Source organism: Pipistrellus kuhlii, unplaced genomic scaffold (genome assembly GCF_014108245.1).
Source record: "Pipistrellus kuhlii isolate mPipKuh1 unplaced genomic scaffold, mPipKuh1.p scaffold_m20_p_3, whole genome shotgun sequence".
In the NCBI taxonomy this organism is placed as follows: Eukaryota; Metazoa; Chordata; class Mammalia; order Chiroptera; family Vespertilionidae; genus Pipistrellus; species Pipistrellus kuhlii.
Genome location: NW_023425529.1, coordinates 144,652,340 through 144,666,504, shown reverse-complemented (window position 1 = coordinate 144,666,504; position 14,165 = coordinate 144,652,340). Strand labels below are relative to the sequence as shown.

At 40.5% G+C, this 14,165-nt stretch overlaps 1 long non-coding RNA gene across 1 annotated transcript; it reads right to left on the bottom strand.

The window, feature by feature from the left end:
• Positions 1-1,221: 1,221 nt before the first annotated feature.
• Positions 1,222-7,982, bottom strand: LOC123653096. Its single transcript, XR_006742725.1, has 3 exons — positions 7,828-7,982; positions 1,706-1,709; positions 1,222-1,234 (listed from the first exon to the last, which is right to left on the bottom strand). It is a non-coding gene; the product is annotated as an uncharacterized LOC123653096 (long non-coding RNA).
• Positions 7,983-14,165: the final 6,183 nt, after the last annotated feature.

Sequence of the window (14,165 nt, the reverse complement as noted above, 5' to 3'; positions counted from 1 at the left end):
AGTTTTAATTTAATTTGTTTGTTAATTAATTATTTAAATATATTGGACAAACATTGGCTCTTGTGGGAAATTCTCTTAAGTATTCAACTAAGGAGCATTTATAAGAAATACTGAACTCTTTTTTTTTTTTTTTAAATAGCTTTCTATTTAGTTTGGTTTTGGATATAAATGTAAAGTTACTTTAAAAAGTGTTAAAAATGTAGTTATTTTTAGTCAATCTTATTTGTTTCTTATTTCATACTGCTACCTGGGTTTGATTTTAGCAATATATATTTTTTCTTTTATAAATACACAAACAATATATAATCATTAAACAAAATTAATGCTTTTGTTCTGATTTTGATTGTTGATTCTTATTTTTGATTATTCACCAAATATGAACACCATAATTCAGTTTGTGCATCCTCACATGTTGACTAGTGTTATGATTTTAAAACTGTCCCTACATGGATAATACGATAAGGTAGTCACATATAAAGTAGAAGAAAATCCCCGTTTTCTTTAAGGGCAGATATGGAGTTTGAGTTGCTACTGCCCTTAATTCACTAATTTCTATCCGAGTGATTATTTTTTAAAATGAAATTATTTTCTTAATTAAATATATAGTGTTATACTCTTAAAAAATACATATGGTAACATAATATTAAAATGCTTAAAAGGACAACAATGTAAAAATTAAAGAATAGAAAATGAAAAAAATTAATTTAAGTATAGAATTATTTATACAAGTTCGTAATAACCAGTTTGTGTAAACTATTGATAACAAAAAAAATTCATCTGTTTAATGGATTTTTTTAAAATTGTGTTTTTTTTTTAACATAAACTATATTCTCAAACTCATTTGACATGTTAATATAACTTGATTTGAAGCTATTCTTTTTGTCCTGTACATCAATATATCCAGAGGAAACAGTGGCTTGCCTGTCAGAGTATGAATAATGCAATAATCTAAAATTGCCTACATTTTCAGTCAAAGATGGAAACCATTGAATAAAAGCAGAATTTATGATTTTGAGTTCAGACTGTTTCAGAAATCTGCAAAAAAACTTTTTTAGTGACTGAAAGGTCTTATGATTTCTTTGGGGATAATACCTAGCAAGCAATTCCTAAAAGTTATCTCACATTTACTTAATTGCATTCTCAACTACTATCACTTTTTTGAAAATTACCCTAAAATCAAACATAATCTGTCCTGCATCTCAATGAATAACAACTCTTGGATCTGCAGTCTCATCTCAAGCTCATCATCTTTCTCCCTCTCTGGACTTCTTTACTTTTCTCAAATGAACAAACTGTATTCTCTTAGTTATCCTGGCTTGGAAATTCTCTGATTTTTCTCCATCTTCTCCAAATCCAATAATAAGAGACTGACAATTATTTTTTTTCTTGTCATTGATACCTCATTTTAATTCCCACTGTTATTATCTTGGTCCCTGAACTCATTACTTCACAGCAAGACTATTTTAATAATTTCTTAGCTGATCTTTCTTGATCTTGTTTCTAGCTCCTCTAATATTTTTTATAAACCACTGCTTTCTCTGCTCAGTTGATTTTTCCTACTCAAAATCCCTCAAGATTTTCCACAAGCAACAACATAAAGTTAAAATTTCATAGTCTAGCATTTAGGACTCTTCACTACTGACTCCAATCTACCTTACCTCATGGACTCACTTAATAGTTTTGAAAGTTACTCTGTGCCAAGAACTGTGCTGCTAACCTAGCACATGGAGACGAGCGAGGTGTGGTCCTTCCTTGGTCTTAACAAGCTCATGGTGCTTTTCAGTAGGAGGGCATTAGCCAGTAATGCTTTCCATGGCTCCATCTATAATTCATTGACTAATTCACTTTTCATTTTTTCATGAAATCTTCTTTAACTATACCAATACATTTTGGTTTCTTCCTCCTCTGAAATTTGATCTCATGTTATTTGTTTATGAAAATCTAGATGAATTGTTTTCCCCCCTCCTTGGCTTTATTGGGAGATAATTATAATATAACATTATGTAAGTTTAATGTATGTTATGATACATGCATATGTAGCAAAATGATTCAATATAGTTGATAACAATAAGTCTAGTTAAGACATGAACTTCCTCACATAATTACAATTTTTGTGTGCGTGTGTGTGGTGAGAATATTTAAGATCTACTCTCTTAGCAAATTTCAAGTAAATATATTAGTGCTGTAACTGGTTTGGCTCAGTGGTCATATGAGATAAAGAGGTCATAGACTGTGGACTGAAAGGTCCTAGGTTTGATTCCGGTCAAGGGCACGTACCTTGGTTGCAGGTACATCCCCAATAGGGGTTGTACAGGAGGCAGCTGATCAATGTTTCTCTCTTATTGATGTTTCTATCTCTCTATCCCTCTCTCTTCCTCTCTGTAAAAAATTAATAAAAATATAAACAAAAGTAAATATATTTGTGTTAATTGTAGTCACCATGCTGAATATTAGTGCTTCAGAGCTTATTCATCTTATTACTTTAAATTTGTCCTCTTTGATACCTCTTAATTTTCTCCCAATCCTGAGTACTGGCAACTACCATTCTATTCTCTGTTTCTATGAGTTTGGATCTTAAATTTCCAAATGTAAGGGAGATAAAATAGCATTTATTTTTCTCTGTCTGACTTAGTTCACTTAGGTCCATCCACCTTGTCACAAATGGCAGGATTTCACCTTTCTCATGGCTGAATAATATCATATATACATGATAATGTACATATCATATATAATCTATACTAATAAAAGCCTAGGTGGTTCTTGTGCCCTTGCACATGCGATGTCATCACAAGATGGCCACCACAAGATGGCCATGCACACAGCAAAGGTGAGGCCAGGCAGCTTCTCCCATGGCTCCGCAAGGCACTAGGAGGCCAGTCCTAGTGTCTCTGCACCTTGCATGGAGGAGGCTGATTGGGTCATCAGGGGAGGGCAGTTGTGGATGATCAGGCCAGCAGGAGAGGGCAATTGGGGGCAATTGGGCTAGCAGGGGAGCAGTTAGGCATTAATCAGGCTTACAGGGGAGCAGTCAGGGGGCTATCAGGTTGGCAGGCAGAAGCAGTTAGGGGCAATCAGGCCGGCTGGCAGGCGAGCAGTTAGGAGCCAGCAGTAGTGGATTGTGAGAGGGATATCCAATTGCTGGTCAGACATCCCTGAGGGGTTCCAGATTAGATAGGGTGCAGGCTGGGCTGAGGGACACTCCTCCCCCCCATATGCACAAATTTCATGCACTAGGCCTCTAGTATATATAAAAGCCTAAGTGACCTTTACTACTGGTAGACCAAACAATCGGTTGACCAGTTGCTATGACATGCACTGACCACCATGGGGCAGATGCTCAATGCAGGAGCTTCCCCCTGATGTTCAGTGTACTCCCACAGCTAGCCAATCTCCCATGGTCCCTCCCCCTTGACCAGCCAGCCACCCGCATTGGCCCTGATAGTTGGCCAGGCCCAGAAACCTCACCCATGCACGAATTTGTATATAATAATATCAGATGCATATATGCCACATTTTCTTTACCCATTCATCCACTGATGGATGCAAAGGTTGTTTCCATATATTGGCTACTGTGAATAATGCTGCATTGAACATGGGGATACATATATATCTTTAAGCTAGTGATTTTATTTCCTTCAGATATAAATCCAGATTATTGACCATTTGTTTATCTTCCTTGGAAAGAAATGTCTATTCAGGTCCTCTGCCCATATTTTAATAGATTATTTGTGTGTGTGTGTGTGTGTGTGTGTGTGTGTGTATGTGTGTGTGTTTGGAAGGGGGGATTGCTACTGAATTTCATGAGTTCCTTACATATTGTGGATATTAACTCTATCTGATATATGCTTTGCAAAAACTCCTCCCATTTTATATGCTGCCTCTTCACTCTGTTGATTTTGTTGTTGTAGTTATGCGGAAGTGTTTTAGTTTGATGTAGACCCACTTGTTAATTTTTGCTTTTGTTGCTTGTGCTTTCAGGTGTCATTAAAAAAATGGAATGGAATATTGAGCCACATTATCTACTTCTGCAAAATAATTTAAAAACCAACAAAGGAAGGAACAAACAAACAAACAGGATTGAAGTCTGCAGATCTGACTCTGGTGACATAGATGGGACTATCATTCCCAAAGTTCTTGGGTAGGCTGGACTGGTCTCTGATTGTAGCTGGAGGGATAGAGCTGACTGTAGGGCCTTTGTAAGATATCCTGAGGCATGGACTGAGTAGTTTCCCTCTTGGTCAATGTGCCATTGTGACTGCTCACAGGACTGCTCATGGATTGGGAGGGGCTGTAGCTGCGTATGGGGCCCTTTCGGGATCTCTGAGAATGTAGACTGGTACGTCTTCTCCTGAGTTCTTGGGATGGCAGGCCTGATGGTCATCTGTGGCTATGATGGGGCTGGATCATCCTTCAGGATCTCTGGGGGGTGCAGGCTCCCACTGGAACCCTGAACCCTCAGGATTTCTGTTAGGCAGTGGTTGTGAGGGGGCTTGATGTATAGGGCCCGTTCAGGATCTCCAAGGTGCAGACAGGAGTGTCTCCAGCAGGGTTTTTGTGGCTGGGATGAGAGTCCAATTACAGGCCTTTTCAGGACCTATAATTTAAGGGCTCTCCCCCAGACCATGGCAGCGAGGGGCTGGAGCTGGTCCACTCCCACTTTAGGGTCCACAGCAGAACTGAGGTCCCTATGTGGGTGGGACTGCGTCTCTGTCCCTTGGCGTATGGTGCTGGTGATGGGACCCACCCTAATGGGGTTGTGGCTAAGTCCTCAGAAGTACAGACCTGTTTCTGGTCTGTAGCCTTGACCAGAGAGTATCTCCTGAGGGTCCCTATGCCCGCAGGACTATTCACACACCATGCTGGGAAGAATTGGAGCCCAGCTGCCTGGTCCTTTCAGAACCTTGATGGACTTTCTTCCAGGGATTCCCAGATTGGCCAAGAGGGGCTGGAACCCCTCCATGGGCTACTTCTGGGTCCACAACTGGACTGAGGTCTGTAATTCTATCACCTGATATAGGGGTGAAATTGACTCCTTCTGGGTCCCTTAGCCTGTGATGCTGATGACAGACCCAAGGCCCAGTGCACTGGAGCCAAGTTCTCAGGCATGTAGACCTATTTCCTTTTCTGTAGCCTGCACTGAGGTTGATGAGTCAGCCACCTGGTTATGAAATGCTGCTCAAAACGCCTCTCATCAGGCTTGGACTGCACTAGGTTTCACAGTCTCCTACCTGGATTCCACAGCTCCCACTTTGGCCCATGGACGTGTGCCCACGTATTGCTGTTGGGGCAGGGATGCAGGATAGGGGCGGCTTCACTGGCTATGTTGCTGATATCACTCCTCCGTAGCTGGATGACTTGCTCTTAACAGGAACAATCCCTTCCCCTCCCCTCCGCCCCACACCCTCCATGGGACATTTAGCAATGTATGGTGACATTTTTATTAGTCATAACTGAGAGGTAGGTGCTACTGGCATCTAATGGTTAGAGCCAGTGATGCTAAACATCATAAAATGTACTGAGCAGGCTCCAAAACAAAGAATTATCTATTCCTGAACATCAATATTGCTGATCTGGGTAGTTTCATATTAACCTTTTCCCTAGTTATGCCTCAGTCCTGAGGCATGGACTGAGTAGTTTCCCTCTTGGTCAATGTGTATTGAAGTATAAAATAAAACAAAACATTTTTTTTCTGTCTTTCTGAAAATGTAATTATAACAGGTTGAATATTGCCTCCCCCCACAACATTATGTCAAATCTCTGGAACATGTTGAATGTTGCTCTATTTGGAAAATGGGTCTTTGCAAATGGAAATAATGTCTGAAGATGAAGAGGGCCTCCTGGATTATTCAGATGAACCCTAAGTGCACCCACAAGCATTCTTGGGTATACAGAAGACACACATACTGAAGCGGAGGAGGAAATGTGAATACAGAATCAGAGATCAGAGCGACCAGGCCACAGCCAAACCACAGAGAAGGTTACAGGAAGGCAAAGGCAAAAATTGGAGTGACATGGCCACAAGCCAAGGAATCCAAGAAGTGCTGACAGCCACCAAAACCTTAGAGAAAAGGCAGGATTCTCCCCTAGAACATGCAGAGGGAGTGAAGCCTGCCAGCACCTTGATTTTAGATTTCTGGCCTTCAGAACTGTTTGAGAATACATGGATGTTATTTTAAACCGTCAAGTGTGTGGCAGATTGCTATAGTAAGTATAAACCTTCCCCATAGTAGGTATTTAATAAATATTTCATATTTTTGTTAATCCTCATCTGAGGTCTTTTTCCTTTGATTTTTAGAGGGAGTGGAAGAGAGAGGGAAAGACAGATAGAAACATTGATGCAAGAGAAACACAAAGATTGGTTACCTCCTGCAGGAGCCCCAACCAGAGCCTGGGTGAGGAGGAGCCCGCAACTATAATAAAATACATGACCTTGATGAGAATCTAATCTGGGACCCTTTGATCTACAGGCTGACACTCTATCCATTGAAGCAAACTGGCTAGGACATAAATATTTCATTTATGATGACAACTGTCTTACTTCTTTGCAGAAATTTAATTATGCCTCCTTACAAAGTCTGATCAAATGCATAATATTTAACTTCTATACAACTTGCCTCAGTGCTATAGTATGTCACTAAAGTACTAGACATATCGACTCATGTATGAATAGAATACTACCCATAGCAGAGGCCACACTATATGATTGTCAGTTGTCAATGTACTAGAAGTAAATTTATTCAAGTCATTAATTGACTTAAAATATACTCTGTATGGATGAACTCAACTGAACACATTAGCTATAAAATACAATGTTTACATTTTATGTAATTTAGAAACTAGTTGTGGTTAATGTAGCTTGCAGCAACATCAGCTTTAATCTCTAGATGGCACTATGTTATAAGGAATCAACCAGAGATCTGATAGTGCAATTTTCATATAACTGCTTCTGGAAATGAAAAACATTATCCTGCTAAAATCTCCCAAGGAATTATATGCAATGCAATGAAAGTTCGAATTCACTAAATACTGATAGCTCTAACTTTTACTTTACTGTGTGATAAGGAAAGATAATAGAGAGACTGAGTTCCTAAAACGTGTTAACCAACAGTAAAGACTATATCAGAAAAGTTTATTTTCATTCAATTTTTTTTATTTTTATGTATCTATTTTGTTGAAAAATACATAAACAATAAATGAGATAGCTTAATTTTCTCATATAAGAATATCCAGGTAACCTGGGATTTTATCTTTGATAGTTACAGGTGAAGATTAGTAACCTATTCTTCATTTCAGCTTAAAATATAAACACGTTGATGTATTTGCTCTTTATCCTCATTATTGAAATTCTATCTTCAGCCTCAAGAGAGATGGGGCAAAGATAATACCTTTTCCTTTATTATCTTTTTTTATATTCCAGGCCTCTCTTTTGGAGAATATTATTTGGCCTTGAGTACCAATTACTTGTAGGGATTTTAAAAATTCTTCTGTGTTTCTGAAAGCTTTATTAATTAGATTTTTTTTTTCTATTTGCATATGTGGTAAACTCATTTAGCCAGTCAAATAATCTCTCATCTGTCAAGCTGGTGTGGCCAGTGGTTGCGTGTAGACCTATGAACCAGGAAGTCACAGATCGATTCCCACTCAGGGCATATGCCCAGGTTGTAGGCTTGATTCCCAGTGTGGGGCATGCAGGGCAACAGATCAATGGTTCTCTCTCATCATTGATGTTTCTATCTCTCTCTCTCCCTCTCCTTTCCTCTCTGAAGTCATATATGGGTAAATATATAAATATATAGTATACACACACACACACACACACACACACACACTCTAGGGGCCCAGTGCACTAATTCGTGCACCTTGAAAGGAACTGTGCCTTGCAAGGCTGCAGTAGGCACAGGGGTGGGTCTGGGCCCACCCTCTGTGCCCCACCTGGCCCCTACTGCCGAGGTCCCTGGTCCCCTGTCTGCTGGCAGCTCCACTTTTGCCGATGCCACTCCGGCGCCTGCCCTGCTTGCACCCACTAATGATGCAGAGTGATTGGGGCTGGTGCCAGCAGTAGGTGCACGTGGGGCTGGTACCATCAGAACTGTGCAGCAGCCTCGATCGCCCCTCAGGTGTAGGAGGAGGTGGAGAAGCCCTGAGGGGTGATGATCAGGGTGGGCCGCTGCCACTCACACCCACTAATGGTAAGTGATTGGGGCTGATGGCAGGTGCTGGCACTGGGTGTGAGCAGGGCTGGCGTTGGCAGCAGGTGCGAGTACTGGGCGGGACTGTGGTGTGCTGGAGCAAAGCATTTTCCGTAACCACCAGAGGCTCACCCTGATGACAGTGATCGGAGCCCTGACTTGGTCTGGCACCCCTACTTACCTGCTCCACCATCCTGCCAAGGCCCATGCCCACCATGCTCTGTGCTCTTCTGGCTGCTGACACCCGCCATGTTCTGTGGGTGCCCCTGATGGTCAGTGCACGTCATAGTGCCCTGTTGTTCTGTGGTTCCGCTGTTTAGTCTATTTGCATATATAGTATAAACATATACAGCATATATATATATATATATATATACTGTATATGTAGTCTTTCATCTTTGTCTTCTTCACTTTGACCTACACATAAAGTACTTTTTTCATTTATTTATTGTTTTGTATTTTGATTATTTTTCTACAGATATTATTTTCAGGGGAGAGGGTGGCATCCTGACTTATTTACCTTTATGAAAATGGTACATGCTTAGAAATGATATGATCTAATTCAAAGAAAAGAAAATAGCTTATTTGTCAATTGTTTCTTTTCTTCACCCTTTAAAAAAAAACACACTGAATACCATTGACCTGAAATATAAAATGAGATTATAAAAAAACAAAAACAACAGATATAATTTTTTTGATCGGATCAATGATTTGGGAACTAAATATGTTATTAAGTAAAATTTAGAGACATTCAAAACAAGTTTATTTGAAAATTTCAATATTTTTTTCTGACAAATGAAAAACCAGTCTCTATCACCACTCCTACCAATTCCAACTCTTAACTTCTATTCTTTCTTGAGATTTCAACTTATATGCCAATTCCTTCAGGCACAATTTTTTGTTGTTGTTGTTAACCCTCACCTGAGGATATTTCTTCATGATTCTTAGAGAGAGTGGAAGGGAAAGTTAGGAACATAGATAGAGAAACAATGATTTGAGAGAACATATCAATTGGTTGCCTCCCACACCTGCCCTGTGTTAGGATGAAACCTTCAAAGGAAGTATATGCTCTTGACCAGAATCGAACCCAGGACCTGCAGTTCAGGGGCTGATGCTCCATCCTCTGAGTCAAATCAGGTAGGGCAAGGCACAGTTCTTGATCTTTAGGGAGACGTCATCTTTTTGTGTTTCGAAAGCACACTGTCTTTCCCATATTATAACTCACGTGTTGGAATTTCACTGCTTATTTCTACATCTATGTCTTTTATCATTCTTTAAATTCTTATTTACCTTAATACCCAGCACCTGGGACAGGACTTGCTGCATCATGAGCACACAGGAAACCCATGTGAATGAAAGTTGAATGTGATTTAATAATAAAAGAGAAAGTTTTACATCATTTACTGTACAAATATATTGGGATATTTACTATGTCAAGCACTGTGCTAGACATCAGAGATGGAGCAGTGGGCATAACAGATGAATTCCTCTGCCTTTACAGATCATCCATTTTCAGTGGGGTGAAGATAGGCAAGTAAACAAATAAATACACAAGTAAACCAGTGGATACAAAATAAAATGTATGTAAAATATAGCTAAAGATATCAATCAATAAATAAGCATATAATATATCAAAATGAGGCAGATATCCATTTCTGGGTATTTGTCCAAAGAAACTAAAAACACTAATTTGGAAGAATATATGTACCCCATGTTTATTGCATCATTATTTACAAATGGCCAAGATACGGAAGCAGCCCAAGAGCCCATCAATAGATGGATAGACAAAAAAGCTGCGGTACATATATACAATGGAATATTATCTGGCAATACAAAATAATGAAATTTTACCATTTGCCACAGAATGAATGGAGGGTACTATGCTCAGTGAATTAAGTCAGTCAAAGAAAGACAAATGCATATGATTTCACTTATATGTGGAATTTAAAGTATAAAACAAACAAACAAAATTGAAATAGACTCTTAGATACAGAAAGTGGATAGTGGTTACTAGAGAGAAGGGAATTTAGAGATTGTGTGAGAGAGGTAAAGGGATTAAGAAGTTAAATTGGCATATACAAAACAGCCATGGGATGTGAAGTACAGCACAGGGAATATAGGTAACTAGAGGCCCAGTGCATGAATTCATGCATGGGTGGGGTCCAGTGGATCCGGGCTGGGACTATTGGGAGGAGGAGATGGCTGGAGGTTGGCCAGCTGGCCCACCCCAACTGGGGCCCAATCAGGGCCTGATCAGGGTTGGGCCACATTGGAGGAGGGGCCATGGGCGATTGGTCGGTGGGCCCACCACTGATTGGGGTGAGGGGGCTGGTTGGGGGTGGGCCTGGCTGTGGGGAGGGGCTGTGGGCAATAGGCCAGCTGGCCCCACCCCCAAATGGGGTGGGGGGAGCCTATTGGGGTCATCAGCCTGGGGGAAGGCCATGGGTGGTTGGCTGGTTGCTCCTGCCCCTGATCTGAGTGGGGGTCTGACTAGGGACAGAGCTAGCTGGGAGGAGGGGTTGTGGGTCAATTGGAGTAATGGGGGCCCATCGTGGGTGGGGCTGGCCAGGGGGAGGGGCCACAGGTTATTGGTTGGCTGGCTCTGATCTTATTGGGGTGTGGGCGGGGTGCGATCATGGATGGGACTGGCTGGGGGAAGGGCCACAGGAGGTTGGCAGGCCAGCCGCACCTTCAAATCTGAAAGGTTTGTGGGTCACAGTGGGCACCATATGTAAAATATGATGTTGTTATGGTCCTATGGTATTCTGGTCGTTGGCTTTTTATATATATAGATAATACAATAGCTATGCATGGTAGCAGTGGGTAACATGGGCTGGGGACACTTTGTAAAGAATATGATTATCTAATCACTATGCTGAACATCTGAAATCAATACAAAATAATATTGAAAGTTAAAAAAAATGAGACAGGTAAATGTGATAAAGAGTATTTGAGGTGGCTCTCGGAAGCCTCTCTAAGGACTAAAATTGAGGTGGAATTGCGAAGGTATCTTGCTTATCTGTGGTAGAACATTTTTTTTGGAGGACAGTTAAGGCAAAGGGCATGAGGTGGATGCTTGCTTGGCATGTTCCAGGAATCTGAATGAGGCTGGAGTAAGTGAACTAGAGAAACTAAATGTGGTTGGAGATGCGGCTAGAGAGGAAACCTGGTGGGAGATAATAAAGGGCCTGGTAAACCTGATAAGGATGTCAGATTTTATTTAGGATGGGAAGTCTTTGGACTGTGGTGGTGGCATTGGAGGTAGCAGGAAGTGGTCAGATTTGGTTTATATTTGAATTAGAGCTGTGAGAATTTGCTAAAGGAATACTAGTACAAATAATGTGAGTGAAAAGGAAGCATTAAGGATGAGTGCAGGATTTTTTATCTGAGCAACTGAAAAACTGGAGCTATCACTTATTGAAATAGATAAGGAGTGGAAATTTAAAAGCAGATATGGGACAGGGAAGCCTTTGCTTTTCAGATGGAAAGTAAAGCAGAATGTATTTATGCCAATGGAATATTAATACTCTAGTGTGGGAACTATTAAAGTGCAGAAAAGTGGGGATATTCCAAAACTGTTCCTAGATTCTGTAAGAAGGGTTGTGATCCTAGACTAGTGAGGAAGTAGTCGTAGATAGCTCATCCCATGAGCAAGGAGGAAGGATAAGGTAGAAAGTTACAGATGCAGAATGATTTATTGGTTAGAAGCTGAGAACACTTGGAAGCTCTGTGTGGTCTGCTTTTAATTTTTCTGTGAAATAGAAAGCAAAGTTATCCGTAGATAGAATGAGTGTTTGAGGTTGGAGGAGAGAGGTAAAGGTGTAAATGGTAAGTTTTTAGCATGAGATGAAGACTGTATAATCTATGACATTATTCCAAAAATCTAAAAAGAATCAAAAGCCATACTGTCATTGTGATGTGGTTATATTTTCAAATGAACAGAATATAAAGCAAAAATTAAGTTTTCCAAGCAAGTTGTCAAAACTCAATATTTGATGTCAGTTGAAATTGCATGATTTGAATCTATATATTGATATATATAAAGCCAGCTACCAGAACGCTGTAACAACAGGAACGACCAGTCGTTATGACTCTCACTATGGCCAGTGAACTGGCCCGATTGGAGGGGTGGAGCCTGTGGCCAACCTCCTGTGGCCCTTTCCCCCAGCCGGCCCTGCCCCCAATTATTCCCCCCACTCCGATCAGAGGCAGGACCATCCAGCCAACCACAGATGACCCCTCCCCCAGGCTTCTGGCCCCCAATCGGCCCTCCCCATCCCATTTGGGGCTGGCCAGTTGGCCCACTATCCACAGCCCCTACCCACAGCCTGCTCCACCCTGGACCAGCCCCCACCATCCCGATTGACCTGCAGCCTTTCCCCCCAGCCAGCTCCGTGCCCTGATAGTCCCCCCTACACCAATCAGGCGTGGGGCTTGATGGCCAACCTCCCATGGCCCCTGCCCCAGTTGCTAAACCCCAATAGGCCCCTGCCCCTAATTAGGGGTAGGGCCCGTTGGCCAATCACCTGGGGCCCCCTCCCCCAGCTGAACTGGCCCTGATTGGGCTCCAATTGAGTCAGACTGGCTGGCCAACCTCCTGCTGTCTCATCCTCCCAACAGGCCCGGCCCTGATCCACCAACTGGCACTAGGCTGGCTAGACCACACCTGTGTATTAATTCATGCATTAAGCCGCTAGTATAATATAAAATACTTGATAATTTGTTAAAAACTACAAATAAATGGAATATCATCACAATGTGGTATATTAAGATTAGTTTTGCCTTTTTCCCCCACTTGTGTTCTATTGAGATAGTTGCTTTCATTTGTATTTGTTCTGTCTTGCTACATGACAAACTACCACTGCTGTAAAGGGGTTATAATATATGCTTCCTTGGACTTTTGTGAGGAATAGTGTAAGTTAAAATAATAATGTAAGTTAAAATATTTTCAAAGTATTAAAATGATATGTCAATATAAGAGTTTGTTATTTTATTGTTGTTAATTCAAAGAAAATATTGTGTGGGTCCAAATATATTGTATGTAATCAAATATAAAAAACAAAATGCCAAAGGTCTAAATTTATATGGAAAGAATAAAAGTTGGTGATGAGATTTATAAGGATCTCAGCTCAATAGGAATGACACCTGAAGGACCTTAGGTTTAATTATTAACTTAAGTCTATGGGTCATCCATTTTATCTTAGTATGACACAACCTTCTTCACCCTGGTGTTTCCCATTGGCTTTTCTGGTCACTTCTTGTTGGAGATGGTGAGTTAAGCAACTTCTCTATGAAGTTTCACTTTTTGTCCCCTTTTGAATATCCTTGAGCCCTACCAGTATTCCTGCTGATGATAATATTAAGTGTCCCAACCTTTGTTTCTAGGTAGAAGTGAGCTGGCTTCCAGATGTATAGGTCTAGTTATACTTGTTAAAATTAAGAATCCTTTAATCCAAGATACAATATTCTAATTAAATGATAACATCTCTTTTGAACGTAATTTACAGTAATATCTTGATCCTTAGATAATTTTTTAAAAAAAGAATAGATTAAATTTCTTTACAAAGTAATCATTCTATGTCATTCACAAAATTCAATAAATATTAGATGCTGAGAGAATATTTTATAGCGAGATGCTGAGAGGAATATTTTATTCCTATCAGCAGTAAGGAAGTATAAGCAGAATGTATTTAAAATCTATGAAACTTATTCCTTATGTTGGATAATGATTTTGTATCTGTGCTTTTAAGCAACTGATTGATCAATGAATTGATAAATACACAATATTTGTGAGGTGCTAGTAGAAACTATGACCTAGATTAGCCACTAGCCTGGTGGCCTGAGTTTAGGTTCTAAGGTAGGGGTGTCGAACTCAATCAGAGAAGGGGCCAAAATCTAAAATCCAGCCTAAATTGCGGGCCGAATGGTTTACTGAACAGTCATAAACTGTCATTGTGATGGAAACGCAGCGGAGTG